The sequence below is a fragment of the Brassica rapa genome, chromosome A09, assembly GCF_000309985.2.
Source record: "Brassica rapa cultivar Chiifu-401-42 chromosome A09, CAAS_Brap_v3.01, whole genome shotgun sequence".
Lineage (NCBI taxonomy): Eukaryota > Viridiplantae > Streptophyta > Magnoliopsida > Brassicales > Brassicaceae > Brassica > Brassica rapa.
The window spans coordinates 23,285,493-23,299,821 of record NC_024803.2 but is presented as its reverse complement, the minus strand read 5'-3'; the positions used below and the strand labels follow the sequence as shown (position 1 = coordinate 23,299,821).

At 44.4% G+C, this 14,329-nt stretch overlaps 1 protein-coding gene and 1 non-coding gene across 2 annotated transcripts in view; both read right to left on the bottom strand.

Annotated features, from left to right (window-relative positions):
* The window catches only part of LOC117128145, a 734,122-nt gene that overhangs the window by 587,991 nt on the left and 131,802 nt on the right, over nucleotides 1-14,329 (bottom strand). The gene's annotated exons all lie outside the window — the stretch shown is intronic.
* Nucleotides 7,010-7,115, bottom strand: LOC117128715. The gene has a single exon (XR_004452109.1). It is a non-coding gene; the product is annotated as a small nucleolar RNA R71 (small nucleolar RNA).

Below are 14,329 nucleotides of genomic sequence, written 5' to 3'. Positions count from 1 at the left end.
ATATCCTAAGTCATTCGACCAACCACCCCACATGACTTAGAACAAATAGAGAGTCCAATATAAACAATCAGAATACACGACCAGATCCGTATCGCCCCAAGGACTAATCCCACTATCCGGACAGAATCTAGGAGTGACCGGCCAATGAAGTCCGGCTCGATGGCCCAACGGACTTCCTTACCTGATCCGGCCTCGGGCCTGGATCCATATGACCGAGTAAGCCCAAGCCCAATCCGGAAGGCTTAGCAACCGGTCAAACCTTGCGACTCATACCCCGACTTAGACAGACCGTGTGTCATAGACTGATCCATAAGGATCGGAAAGAACCTGCATCAACAGACACCGTTTGGAAAATGTACCCTCTAGTCAATGGTACCTCTTGGTCCTCGTACCTCTTGATGTTCGTAACCTTTGGTATCTCATACATTTTGATTACTTGCACCCTTTGGAAACTCACAACCCTTGGTAACTTATGACATTTGACAACTCGTGCCCTTTGAGTCATTCCCAACCGTGCAATCCAGACATCCGCATAACCAACCAGTGACTAGGTTTGCGGTTAGGATGCAATCGGCCAAAGCCTAGGGACGTGTCCCTTGGACTCAACCATCACATCCCTTCGTGTATATCCAGAAAGAAAAGAAGAAGGACGATTTGAAACATATAAGGAGAAACGGATGGGACTAAGGAACCAACAAGACCCGCGGCTTGGCCACATGGACCGTTCGTACAGACTGATGGAGCCACGGCCCATCACATAACTTTTGAACCGTGTCTGGGTTCTTCATGTTCTTCTCCTTGTCTCAATCTCCCATCCTTGATCGGAGTTGCTTTCCCAAACGATCTCAGTCGCCGAAAAACTCACCACCACAAGCGGCCTTGCTCTTGGCCAGATTCTCTCGCTTTCTTTCTTTCTTTCTCACTACGATTTCTTCGAGTATTTTTAGTCTGGAACTGAATAATGAAATTGACAGAGGGAACCCCATATTTATAGAAACGTGGGGGTAAGTCTTGCCCCACGAACATGCACGACTTGTAGCGAATGGGCACTATCGGCCAAGGGTTGTGCCCGCTCGGCCACTTGCATCCCATCGCCTAAACCAACCTGGTTTGGGTCAGACATAAGCCCATACCATCACCCAGGCCCTCTGGACTTAGCCCACTGCCTTGTCCAAGAACCCAACAGCCCATGGCCACATGGCCGGACCCAACGGCCCAAACCTGACCCGAAACTAGACCATCGGCCCGAAACCGGAACAGTCTGTCTCGCTGGGATGAGCTGGCTCTCAGCTGACCCAGCTGAGTGAGCTAGCAGTCCAGCTAGTGGAGCTGACTTAGTACTGAACGAGCTGGAGTGAACTGAACCTAGCTTCGTGGAGCTGGTCGAGCTACTCGCTTACTTCTTCCAGCTACCGTCTTACTCGTCCTAGCTGACTTCTTTCGTTCCCACTCTTGTTTGGTTAAGTCTTTCCATGCTTAACCTTTTATTGTACCATAGAATGATTGTATTTGATCAGACTGATCGACAGGACGTGTTCCCCGAACCGTGGTTCGTCCCAGCAATCCTACTCAGGATAGGGAGCATAACAAGTCTCCCCCCCTTGGGATGGATTTGTTAGGGGATTTTTTTGTGTAGGATCTTCGTGAGTACCACAGAACGATGGACAAGGCTTAGTATTTCATGAGAATCAAAGAGAAAGAGACTTGAAGAGACGTTTTATTAGATAAACAAGCTGGAACTACAATGTTTTGAGTAAGAACCCTAGTTCTAGCCGCCTATCTCTAGTCCCTAAGTCTTGAAGTGTCGATCCCTTGTTCTAGGGTTTGGGCTCCCCTTATATAGTCGTTTGCAAGTTGGTTTTAGCCAGCCAATAGGGTTAAACTCTTCTATATTCGGAAATATGGAAAGATCCCCCTTATCGGAATATTTCTATTTCCCGGAGGAAGGGGGCGGTCCCTGGGACCGGACCCAAAATGTTTCCTAGCGAGGAGCCGGGGTGTCTCCTAGCAGGGACCCAGAGGTCGTGTCCTTCGTAGGGTTTGCTCGATTTCGTCATCGGACTCGGGGAATAACCTGTGCACTCAAGTCAACCGGAGTTGCTCATTCTCAGCAGGCTTTCCCTACGCAGGACATCCCTCCAGTAATCCTGTTATCCCCGGTTCCTCTCAGGCTGGAGCCACACTCTGAACCCGGGGGAGGACCGGTTCCCTCGTAATAGACTGGGATCTGGCGGCATCTTCTTGAACTGCTGATTCTTGTTGAAGGTGGCGAAGCTCGGGGCTTTTAGCGGTGTCTTGGAAATGATGGAGCCTTGAGATCTGAAGATTTTTGATGAGGAGACCTTAGCATTTTAAGCGTGATCCGTAGAGGCAGGTCTGGAGGCTTTCGAATGAGCATATCACATGCTCGTCGGTCCTGAGATTCCGGACCAAGTTCAGGACCTGATGGAGTTCCCGGGTGTCCGTGCGTAGTGAGAGAGGACATGTTATTGATGAAGCCTCGAAATTTTTTCCCCAGCGTGATATTCGTTTATGGCGCGTGGAGATTTCACGTGGAGATCTCACCTAAGGTTTACGACCCCATGCTTCTTTTGCCGACTAGCGAGACTCTCCATTTTCCTCTCTCTCTCTTTCCTAAAGATCTTTGGCGACTAAAGCTCAAATCTTCATATCTTCCACTGAATATTTTCTTTCCTCTTCCTTATCCTTTACTTCGAATCTTTAGAAATGAGAGGCAAATCGGATCCCGCCCTTGGTTCCTCCTCTATAGGCGATAGGGTTCGATCAAAAAATAGAGTTGGAGTCGAGCCTCGTGAATCCATGGATTCTTCAGATCTTTCTCTAGATCTTTGACTTTGGAAATTAAGGGTCTCAGCCGTGCTGCCGTCGAGAGTGCGCTGCCGGATGCTGATGCGGGAAGACTACCTCTGGTGGGTCCTCTTTCGGTGATAAGATTAGAGGAAGTCACGGGCTGGAGAGAGAAGTATGAGCTTTCTGACGACGTCGACATCGAGTTCCGGGTCCTATTGATAGGGTCTTGGACTTTGATGTCGACGAGGTACTGGTTTACGAGGGCTTCTTCGAGTCAGGTTTTAAGGGTTGAATCCCTTCCTTGGTGGCTAAGGTGTCGGAAGCTTTAGGGATTTCTCCTGGTCTGCTCAACCGTCCCTCCTGGAGGGCCCTGATAGCCATGCAAAATCTGGGTGATCTCGAGGGCCTTGTTACCGGAGTCGCCGAGGTCCTGTATTCCTATTCAAATTCTCCTTTGAATGGCGGAGAAGGAAGGTACCATTTGCATCCACGCAACAGAGAGCTCCCTGTTCAGGAAATTCCGAAGAACGAGAGGAAACGCCATCCAGCCTTTGATGGTCGTTGGACTGAAAAATTAACTTTCATGCGTCTTCCGGGGGTTTCCCTTGTTTGGCACTTAGCTTGTGGGTTATAAGAGCTGTGACAGATTTTTTAGTAGTACAATACTGATGATATCTATATCCTTTTGCAGATGTTCCTCGCGTGGATCCTTCTTTCGGAGAGAGGACAACTAAGAGGGTGTCGAAGCTTCCCTCTGAGCGACGCCAGATTCCTTTTCTTGTAAGCCGAGAAGCGTTGGAACGTTGCAGCATTTGGGGTATGTGTTTTACCTCTCTTCTTGCTCCTCGTGAATAGTTTTTTGAGTCGTGTTAGTGCCGTGTTTCAGGTGATATGTCAGTATCCAAAAGCGAGGAAGCATTGGCGGAGTACAAGAGAGCCTTTGAGGTCATGTCGGCGAAGAAAGTTGCTACCAAGCGGGATGCCCCTAGCGAAAATGATGATGATGTCCAGTTCATAAAGAGTAATAAGCGCCAAGCGGTGACCGCTCCAGCTTCTTCTTCTAAGAGGAGGTCTAAGGCTTCCAGATCTACTCCGAAAGTCTCTCCGTCATCGGCGAGCGATCCAGCCACTGTTTTATCCATTCTAAACACTAAGGTTGTTGGAGAAAAAATACTCAGGTATTGAATTCCTCCAGACCCCATGCAGGACACCATCCAATGGGTCCCTTCTAGGAGACGCCCCGGGTCCCCGCTAGGAAGTATTCCGGGTCCGGTCCCAGGGACCAACCCCTTCTTCCGGGAAAAGAAAAACTTCTGATAAGGAGAACCTTCCATATTTCCGAATATGGACGTGTGTATTTCTCATACCGACTAAAGCCGACCGAAAACCAAATATATAAGGAGAGACTAAACCCTAGAGCAAGGAATCGACACTTCAAGACTTAGAGATTAGAGTTAGACGGCTAGAACTAGGGTTTATACACCAATCATTGTAGTTCTGGCTTCTTTACTCAATAATACATCTCTTCAAGTCTATTTCTCTTAAACTCATACGAAATCAAAGCCTCATCCAATGTTCCTGTGGTACTCACAAAGATTCTACACAAAAATCTCCTAACAGTTTGGCGCTAGAAGGAGAGGAGTAGTCTAAACTACATGATAATGGCGGTGAATGAGCATACCGAGCTACCCGAAGCTACTCCGAGATAAGCCGAGCTTCAAAGGCAACTCAACGGTATAAAAAGTCAAGTAACAGAGCTAAACAGAGCTCAAATAGAGGTTGCGGAGAATCCCGAGCTCTCCTCAGAAGTCTAGAGCTTGAAGGAGAAGCTCAACAAGCACTCCAAGGAACTGGAGCAGAGCAACGAGAAGCTCAGCCAGCTCGAATCGGAGAAACTAACCCTCCAAGACAAGAACCAAGCCCTCAATACGGAAAGTAACAAGAAGCGTCGATTCCAGGCTCAGATCCGGCCCATGCCGGCTGATATACCTTGGATTTGACCCATTTTTATCCATGGTATATTAGTATTTTACTATATATATATATCTATGTTTTCTACTCTTCTAGGTATGTTTTCATTTTTCAGGTGCATTTCAGAGTAAAGCTATGACTTTGGAGCATTTTGGAGCATAAAGGACATTTCACCCGAGCTGACCACTTAGAGGTCGACGAGAGGAATAATAATCGATCGATGCGCATCAGTGCTGACGATCGATATCAGGAAATGTCTCGACAGACGAAGATTAATATCGATCGATGTACACAAATACCATCGATCGATGTCGAGACACCAGACGAGATATTTTGGATTCAGCAGACTTAAAAACCAAGGACAAGCCAAATTACCAAAATGCCCTGACGAGTTTTTAACCTAGTAGAATATATACTGCAAGTGTTTTTGACGGCATGAGAGCTTTTTCTTTTCTAGACCTAGTTTTGTTACAAGTTTCATTTTAGAGAGAAGATCATTTGTGATTGGAACTCCTTGTTTCTATTTCTTTTCATCTATTCTGTGAGTTCTATTTATCTATTGATATGAATTCCTTTGCTATGTCTGAGTAGTTCAACTGTTAGATCCAGGGTTCAGATAAGTTTGTGGGATTAGCCCCAAACTATAGATCTGTCTTGTTGTGATATTCATGATAGATTTGTATTCATTGCTTGATCATATGATTGCATATTCAAGCACCCTTGCTAACTAGAAGTTGATCATATGATTGCATATTCAAGCACCCTTGTTATCCCATCCTGAAATATATCTATCATATTAGGATTGCTAGAGAGTGCTAACCGCCAATTTAGAATCTTAGTAGGGCATTTCATACTCGCGCATAGGCCTGGCTAGAACCCGTCGATCGATGTCCTCAACTGACAATCGATCGATGTTGGCAAAGGTGTATCGGTCGACGTCTTAATAGACTATCGATCGACACTCTCTTGTGTCTGCATTTAACCGGTGAGACATAAGATCTAGTCAGTTAACCAGTGGTACATGCGACAGCTGATCACTGAGTTAAGCGAATGAGCTCTAATATATCATGCATGCAACAGTTAGGCATCTATAGGAATAATAATCTCCAACACCTGAATAGTGGCCCTGCATCTAATATCTTTTCTAACCTAAGTTACATTTATTATTTACTCGCTTGTTACTATTGCTATTTCATTTAAACCTTACTACCCTTTAGAATTAATAAACACTAGATTTAATTGTTCCCTAGCTCCTTGTGGATTCGATCCCTAAGTACTACATCTGAACCTCTTTTGATGAGAGTAACACTCCTTAGGGTAATTTGAGTGGTATCAAATTTGGCGCCGTTGCCGGGGAGCTTTGAACGCCATTAGATTTAGTTTTATTAATTCTTATTCTTTTCTTTACCCCCTTTTTCTAATAATCTTTCTTTTTCTTATCTTTTCAGGTGCATGCCCAGCGGTACCAGAAGCAACAAGGAGAAAGACTTGCTGTTCTCAGACGATCCTGCTCATTTGGAACGCACCATCCGTAGAGGTCAACGTTCCACATCGCTCGACGCAACCACTTCGTCGTCGATCGATACGCACAACCAACCGTCGACCGACACCAGACCGTCATCGTCGATCGATCCCAATCGTTCGACAACAATCGATACTACATCGCGTACGTCGATCGATACCGTGTCGTCAAAAATGGTAAACATTATTATTCTAACTCAGGATGAGAACGGAAACCTGTATGACCAGGCCGGTCATCTGCGTAATGCAACAGGTCAGAAAATAGATGCTCAGGGAACTGTAATCCCTGATGCTGATGCTACAGGAGCTGCTCAACCTGTAGATGAGGACGCTCGATCGAAACCACTGGCCGACTACAATCGCCCAGATGAGTACTATTCCAACAGATCAGCTATTCGACTTCCGGAGATCCAGAAGCAGAATTTCGAGCTGAAGCCTCAATACTACACTCTCGTGTCGCAGATACCCTACTCTGGGTTACCGCACGAGCATCCTATAGACCATCTGGAACGATTCGAGGATTTAATCGCTGCTATTCGGATGGAAGGAGTCCCCGAAGATTACCTGATGTGCAAGCTCTTCAGATACACGCTGAATGGAGAAGCGATGCACTGGCTTAGGCAGCAACCCACAGGATCTTTAACATCCTGGAGCGACATCAAGAATGCTTTCTTACAAAACTTCTTCGATGAGGCGCGCACTGAAGAACTTCGGAACAAAATTTCCACATTCTCGCAGAAAGCTGGAGAGTCCTTCAAAGATGCGTGGATTAGATTTAGGTTCTTCCAGCGAGACTGTCCACACAACGGATTTAATGAAGTGCATCTGCTAAGCCCTTTCTTCCAGGTCTCGCCTTACAGTATCGGAATCCGTTGGAAGCTGTGAGACTTATTGAAAACCTTGCTAACAGCAGCAGCACCAAAAACACTGACTCTGAACGGAAGAAGTCTGTAGCCTCTATCGGGAAGGAACAGATGGACGAAGTAAGAGCTAAGTTAGATGTGGTGCACGAGCTTCTTAGGAAGCAAGTCTGTTCAGCTGAAGGAGAAGTAGCAGATACAGAAGGAGAAGAAGATGTGAACTACATCGGAGGTACCGGATTCCAAAAATTTGGAAACCAGGGCGGAAACAGAAACTTCTTTGGAAATGGCCAAAGAAGTAACCAAAGTTCACAATTTCAAAAACCCTTCAACAACAGCAAGAGCTACTCGAACTCTTACTACCAAAATCCACCACCCCAGACTCAGGAAAGCAAGATCGAAGAGATTCTTGATCGAGTACTGTTGGGACAACAACAAATCACCGTGGATTTCAACGGTAAGATAGACTCTGCCTACAACAATCTGAACACCAAAATCGAGACCTTAGGGACTCAGGTGAGAAAACTTGAAACCCAAGTAATTCAGACGGGCAAGACTATTAAGAGGCAAGAGCCGACAAAGGGAAACACCACGTAAATGCCATCATAGATGATGAATTCTGGCAAGTGGTGAGAAATGAAAACCTTGAGGACGGAGATTTCGAAATCGAAAGCTCCATGAGTCTCGGCGGATCCCAATGGTGTCGACCGATGTCGATGAACTCGCATCGATCGACAGACCATGATGAAGATCGATGGACGGATTACTCCAGTCATCGATCGACGTCGTCTGCCAAATTCGACTGAATGCAATGCGGTTCGAATTCTAACTCATGAAGAATTCGCAGCTAAGCATCCTCACCCACCCTCCCCTTTCTATGAAAAAATCGATCGATCGGTTAAGCCAACCATCGATCGACAGAGTGAGTCCGACGTCGATCGTCACAACACACCTCCCATCGATCGACAGGCACCTCTGACATACCGAGTGCGGTTACCCTCAATCGATAATGATTACATCAATGCACTCAGACCACCACCTAAACCATTAGCAAACCCACCCGAACCAAAACCCAACCCTTAAATAGTTCAACAGAATCTGTTCAAGAAGAACAAGAATCTGAAGGGAGAAGGTTAAGGAAAAGAAAGGAGAAGATTCCTAAAAACCTTAAGAGGGAAGCTAACGATAAGGAGATGGATGGTTTCACTAAACGAGTCCTCAGAATCCCAATCGAAAAACCTTTGATGAAGCTTACTTCACACACCGGTTGTGGATGTTCTTCAGAGAAACAAAGGTAACTGAGGAGGACATTAGGAGAATGTTTCATCAAGTCAGAGAGAAGATGAAACACAGGATCACATTGACGAAGAAGAGTGATCCTGGGAAGTTTACAATACCATGCATAGTCAAGGGTGTTGAATTTCCCCATTCAATGTGTGACACAGGAGCATCAGTTAGTATCCTCCCTAGGATCATGGCAGACCAGCTTGGTTTGACCATCGAACCCTCAACAGAATCCTTCACCTTCGTGGATCTTTCAGAGAAACGATCAGGAGGCATCATAAGAGATCTGGAGGTACTGATTGGTAATGCCCTTGTCCCTGTAGATTTTCATGTCTTAGACATCGAGGTTAACTGGAACTCTTCACTTCTGCTTGGAAGATCCTTCCTAGTTACAGTAGGAGCTGTATGTGACATGAACAAAAACAAATTGTGTCTAACGCTCATAGACCCAAAAATCCACTACGATCTCATCCGACCTAAGAGAAAGGTAATTAATTCTGTGGATTATGGGAAAGAACTTGGCTTCATTGGCGCATGCCATTGTGGAGCAGAGTATGAATCGGAGTACGAAACAGAGTACTCGGAATCGATCGACACCCCAACCTTTCCATCGATCGATTCCAATGTGTCAACGGTGACCGATCACCACAACAACACGTCACTCGACGTAATGCACCCAGTTGACCATTTCGCTTCACCTAATCATTGTTACCAACATTTTGCCTTCCAACCTCCAACCAGGAGAGGACATGATGATTATTCCATAGGCAGTTGGGCAGACAGTGGTTTCCATGAAAGTTTTGCAGTTGACACTGTAATTACTTCACCTAATGAGGAACATACCGAGGAATACGATGAGGATTACTGGAAAGAACGTGCAATAGAAATGTCTTTGCAGGATGAAAGACTTGAAACCCATAAGTTCACCAACACGTTTCCAACATCGTTCGACGCTGTGCACTCCCTATCGGTCGATACCCACCCTCGTCCAGCAAAACAACCGCTCACATCGATCGACACTCCGAAAGGAACATCGATCGATATTCGCGCCGCAGCGAATATTCCCTCCCTAACTAGGTTTACAGATACCTATATAAATCGTTTTGCACCTCCGAAACCACCTACACACATCAGAGCAAACACACAATAAAAAAAGATGAACACTCTTCCTTCTACATCAACAGAAAAATCCATGACGAGCAATCATTTCAAGAACACAAGTTCTGCAGAAATTACTCTGCCATCGATCGATGTAACTGTATCTACATCGATCGATACTACTCTAAACCCTAATCTCTCTATTTCAAAAATGAATCATTATGCAAACATTGATTACGGTTTTTTCACACCTGATGAATTTGGTATTTTCAGGGACCCAGATGGCAACGCACGTGCAATGGATGGAAGGATTTTACAAGTGTCCAGAGAAGACTTAGTAGACATCCTTCAAGTAGCCAATGGACCTGACAACCTGTTCTCACAGCAACGTGGCACTCCAGACGTCATTCAAACAGATCCTAACAACCACGCAGGAGTCACCACAACAGAGACCGACCCAGATCTATCACGCCAACCAAAAGGGCAAGCGTCGATCGACGGTACAACGGAGACATCGATCGACAGGGTAACACCAACGTCGATCGATATGGATGAACCGACGTCGATCGACAGACGGTATGAATGTGGGAGCCGCTCTTTCGACATGTATGGAGCCAGAAAGTTCACTTGGGAACAAAGGGACGAATATGGAGTCTACAGAGATGAGCGTGGACACGCACGAGGCGCAGCTGGTGAGATGATACCTGTCACAAAGGAAAACATCAGGAAAATACTAGAAAGAGCATCTCTTTTTGAGGAGAGCCACATTTGTCTTCCAGAACATGCCACTTCCTTCACACTCACAAGACTGGCACCATAACTCTACACCAAAGAAGAAATCGATGGGATGGTGTTTGGTATTTGTGGAGCTCAGGAGAAACTGGGAGAGGAGCTCAAAACATTGGTGGATGACACACATCAGCCTTTGGATAGAGGCTACAATGAGCTCTTCAGATGTATGGCAGAAATGAGGACAGAAATTGAGAGTTTACGTCGGCAACTTGAGAAGGAAGCTTCGACCTCAGCATTGATCGACGCACCACTTTCAACATCGATCGACGTCAGTCTTCCTACAGCTCAGATCCCTGCAGAACCGCAATGTTCAACACAACACAGGGATGAATGGGAAGTCTCATACATCGACACGAGGATAAACGACGTTTACTGCCCTCTCAACAACAACGTGGACTGGCTAAGCACTAAAATCGAGCTACTACAGCAAGATCTGGACACCATTCGCAAGAAGGACCAACAACCAGCCACATCGATCGACATGTGCACCTTCACATCGCTCGACGCCAAAGTCTCAGCAATGAATGAGAGGCTGAGGACTTACGAGGATATGCATGACCGTTTTATATCACCAGTCATGATATTTAAACAAATTGTCTAGTCAATTACTTCATGCCCAAAAGGATATTGAGAACATTACTAATCAAAGTTTTTTGCAGGCAAAATCAGCATCGATCGACAGGCTACGAGGACCCTGGATCGATGGCAAGAAACCTGTGGAGTTACTTCCTTACACAGCAGCAGAGGTTGACAAGATCACATCCAAGATCTACACTGCTCTAGACACCATGGAGGAACGACTTGACAAACGCTGCGATGACATCTACTTTCCATTCGACAACAAAATCAGTGGACTAGACAACCACGCAGAATGGCTACAGAAAGAAGTCAAAGCCATTCAGAGGCAACTCGCAGCTCAACCAGATATCAGCATCGATCGACAGGACAATAGCAAAATCGATCGACGGCAACTCACCGAGATCGACCAACGAACACATAATCGCATCGATCGACGCCGAGTCTACACCAATCGGCGAGCAGCTGATACACAAGACAGTAGAGTCAATGCAAAAGGAACTGACAGATCTTTCAGCATACGCCTATGACAACATAGGCTGGCACCAGGTCAGCATTGACAACATTCAAGAAAGGCTACAGAACATCTCCAATGTACTTGAGAAGATGGATGACAAATGGACAAGAAATGATGAGGCCACAAGAAGTTTCATTGCATCTTGGTCCAGAATGCGCAGAGATGACGTGGATGCTTGCTTTCCAACAAGCAGCTGCTTCTCCACCCAATAGCCAATCACTACCACAGTCAAGCTAAATGACTATAACCAAGCGCTGAGTGGGAGGCAACCCACTATTAGGTATTTTACTTTGGTTTTATTAGCTAGCATTTAATTTCTTTCGTTTTATTTCTTTCAGATTTAGGAGACCCAAGTAGGAGGACTTGAATATCGACCGACGACGAGACGTCGACATCGTTCGACATAGGCAACCACACGACGATCGATGTAACACTTACCCATCGATCGATATCTAATCCGGTCAGATGTATCTTCCTTACTTGTTACATTTCGTACATCATACACTTTTCATCATAACTCCGGCTGAGTTACACTGGGACAGTGTAATTTAAGTCTGGGGGAGATTTACTGATATAATTTATTTTATTCTTACGTAAAAAGGAATTTCAATAAATTATGCTTAGCTATTGAAAATAGGGACTATAATCTTATATTGATTTAAACATGAATATCTAACCAATCTTTAGCACCATTTTAGATTTACTGATTGCAGATAGCACTAAAGATGCTAAAGCAGATCAACCTATCAACTACACACTTGCCTTGAACCGTATGAAGTAACCAAAGCTGATTTCCAACACTAAACCTGACATAACCACTTGTCTTGGGGATTGGTATACATGGGATCAGATTCTTCAGATAGATCTGGAAGGTAACGCCTGGTTTAGATTATTTATCACATTTTCTCTCTCTAGATTTCGACCCTAGATTAGTTATAGAGTATATATTAAAAAAAAAAAAAGTAAGATCTATTGTTTAATTAGGATGAGTCTGAACATGACTTGGTGGCTAAAACCATTAAGGCTTGATTCATAAAGACTCAAATAAAAGAGTTCGAAACGGGACTTGGAGGCGGCAATCTTCAAGGCTCGCTTTCGCAAAGAACTCTTGGATATAGGTCAAAAAGAAGTGAACAGAATTGGTGGCAACCACCATTAAGTTTTGATTCATGGAAGCCTGTCCAATCTTGGTCACTGATCCTGCAATGGAAGCAGACTTTGACTCAAGAGAGAAATTTAGAGAGAGAGAAACTAGGAACTAACTTTTACCTGCAGCTCCAGATACCTGTCTGAAATCCTTGCATCCTGTGATCGATACTCCCAAGGTAAAGCATTCACTTTATATTTATGCTAAGAAATGAAATCAGTAGAGGGGATGTCAGACGTGAATTGATGAGTTGTGTTATGTTAGAAATGGTTGCTAAGCTAGGATATTGCATAGTGTGCTTTTGTGATTAGGACTTTTTAAATGTGGTTGCAAAATTGTTGAGGAAAGATTTCTATGTTTTAAAATCTTAAGTCCCCAAATATTTTCAAACCTCTTTCAGAGAGACTGCCTGTATGTTTTGCTTGAGGACAAGCAAAAGGGTAAGTCTGGGGGAGTTGATATACCTTGGATTTGACCCATTTTTATCCATGGTATATTAGTATTTTACTATATATATATCTATGTTTTCTACTCTTCTAGGTATGTTTTCAGGTTCAGGTGCATTTCGGAGTAAAGCTATGACTTTGGAGCATTTTGGAGCTTAAGGACATTTCACCCGAGCTGACCACTTAGAGGTCAACGAGAGGAAGAATAATCGATCGATGCGCATCAGTGCTGACGATCGATATCAGGAAATGCCTCGACAGATGAAGATTAATATCGATCGATGTACACAACTACCATTGATCGATGTCGAGACACCAGACGCGACATTTTGGATTCAGCAGACTTAAAAACTAAGGCCAGGCCAAATTACCAAAATGCCCTGACGAGTTTTTAACCAAGTAGAATATATACTGCAAGTGTTTTGACGGCAGAGAGCTTTTTCTTTTCTAGACCTAGTTTTGTTACAAGTTTCATTTGGAGAGAAGATCACTTGTGATTGGAACTCCTTGTTTCTATTTCTTTCATCTATTCTATGAGTTTCTATTTATCTATTGATATGAATTGCTTTGCTATGTCTGAGTAGTTCAACTGTTAGATCCAGGGTTCAGATAGGTTTGTGGGATTAGCCCCAAACTATAGATCTGCCTTGTTGTGATATTCATGATAGATTTGTATTCATTGCTTGTTTTAGCCTTGCTAACTAGAACTTGATCATAGGATTGCATATTCAAGCACCCTTGTTATCCCATCCTGACATCTATCTATCATATTAGGATTGCTAGAGAGGGCTAACCGCCAATTTAGAATCTTAGTAGGGCATTTCATACTCGCGCATAGGCCTGGCTAGAACCCGTCGATCGATGTCCTCAACTGACAATCGATCGATGTTGGCAAAGGTGTATCGGTCGACGTCTTAATAGACTATCGATCGACACTCTCTTGTGTCTGCATCTAACCGGTGAGACAAGATCTAGTCTGTTAACCAGTGGTACATGCGACAGCTGATCACTGAGTTAAGCGAATGAGCTCTAATATATCATGCATGCAACAGTTAGGCATCTATAGGTATTATAATCTCCAACACCTGAATAGTGGCCCTGCATCTAATATCATTTCCAACCTAAGTTACATTTATTATTTACTCGCTTGTTACTATTGCTATTTCATTTAAACATTACAACCTTTAGAATTAATAAACACTAGATTTAATTGTTCCCTAGCTCCTTGTGGATTCGATCCCTAAGTACTACATCTGAACCTCTTTTGATGAGAGTAACACTCCTTAGGGTAATTTGAGTGGTATCA